The sequence below is a fragment of the Lycium ferocissimum genome, chromosome 3, assembly GCF_029784015.1.
Source record: "Lycium ferocissimum isolate CSIRO_LF1 chromosome 3, AGI_CSIRO_Lferr_CH_V1, whole genome shotgun sequence".
NCBI classification, from domain to species: domain Eukaryota; kingdom Viridiplantae; phylum Streptophyta; class Magnoliopsida; order Solanales; family Solanaceae; genus Lycium; species Lycium ferocissimum.
Genome location: NC_081344.1, coordinates 28,655,719 through 28,657,338, shown reverse-complemented (window position 1 = coordinate 28,657,338; position 1,620 = coordinate 28,655,719).

Genomic DNA, 1,620 nt, shown 5'->3' with positions numbered 1-1,620 from the left:
ACTTATAGAGTCCTATCTTCTAAATCTTAAGATACTTAACAACTTCCAGAGCTTTGAACCACAAATCTATTTCTAAGTATGACTTAAGACCATCGTCACACAAAATGTAAATACTAACAATAAACCAAGTTATCCAAACACTTAGTTAATATTTAGTCATATTTATTAGTTTAGATAGTAAAAGATGTTAAACTCTAAGTCTCGTCCAAATATATTCAAAATATTAAAGTTCACAAAAATTCATTTCACCTAAACAAATGAATTCCAACATTTATTTTTAGAGGGAAAATATCATTAAGCAAAATAGTTTTACACATGGATCAAATATATCACTAAAATGAATCAAATAATACACAATGATCACATTTAACTAGCTAAAGGCCAAGTGAAGTCCAATATCACAAAATCCATTCCGCAGTATTAAAAATAACTCATTTCAACTAAAATATAACACCATCTCAATGAAAGGTCTCAAACATCCAAATTTCAAAAACAAGACATAGTACTCGAGACTATACCCCCCCCTTTAAACCTATTTCTTCTCATTTTTAAACCTAACAAGTTATAACACCTATTTAGTTATAATAAGCTTATTCAACTTTTAATTCATTCCTTACATCTTAAATAATCAAAACATGGACAGAATCATCATTATAAGTAAGAAATTGACAATTTATAATAATAAATAAGCTAGAATAGTAAATATTCAAAAACTGAAAATAAAAGTAAAGGTTTAGAAAAGGATTTACCTTTTGTAGGGGAAACCTAAAGACCAAAGGGGATTGAAATTCATCTTCAAGTAATCCAAACTCCTTTTTATCTTCAAAAATCCCTTTTCTTATACTTTCATCTTATATATGTATATGTATATTGAGTGAATACTTATATATATATATATAGTATTTTGTATCTCTATGTATTTTTATATTATATATACGTATATAGTGTATATTTTGTATCTCTCTTAGATTTTCGCTTTATGCTCTTGATTTTTTTGAAAAAAAAGTCCCCCTTTTCTCATTCTCTTTTCTTTCTATTTATAGACTTAGCACACTTAGGGAATCCTAGGAATAAAATGGACACCTCACCCAAATTTTCCTCCCAAAACCCTAAAATTTGTACTCTATATCAGAATTCGAAATTTTCACACGTAGGACAACAAAAATCACAACCAATTGTACCCTAAATCTATAAAAAATCCAATAAAAATCAGAAAATTTAGGATAGTACGAATACAACCCATTATGTACTATTCCAACGGTACAATTTTACCAAATAGTACAATGAGAATAAAATCCCCAAATTGTGTACCCTAATCCGTGAAGCATCTAAGAAATTTCCCCTAGATTCTTTACTATGTGTATTAAGGTGCACAAGATGGCTAAGGCCTCGAGGCCCCACCCATGGCAACCTTAATACGTAAAGAACCCGAGTAACAACCTAATTACACTTCAATTAAGTATGAAAAAATGAAATTCGAAGGGAAATAAACCTGGAAATCATGAGTAATCATGATTAAGTGTAAAACCCTCAAGAATTCGGCAAAAACGACCCTAAATCTATTCGAATTAAGCAAGCCGGGAGATGAAACCCTAGAATTGCGAAAATCGCCTGATGAAG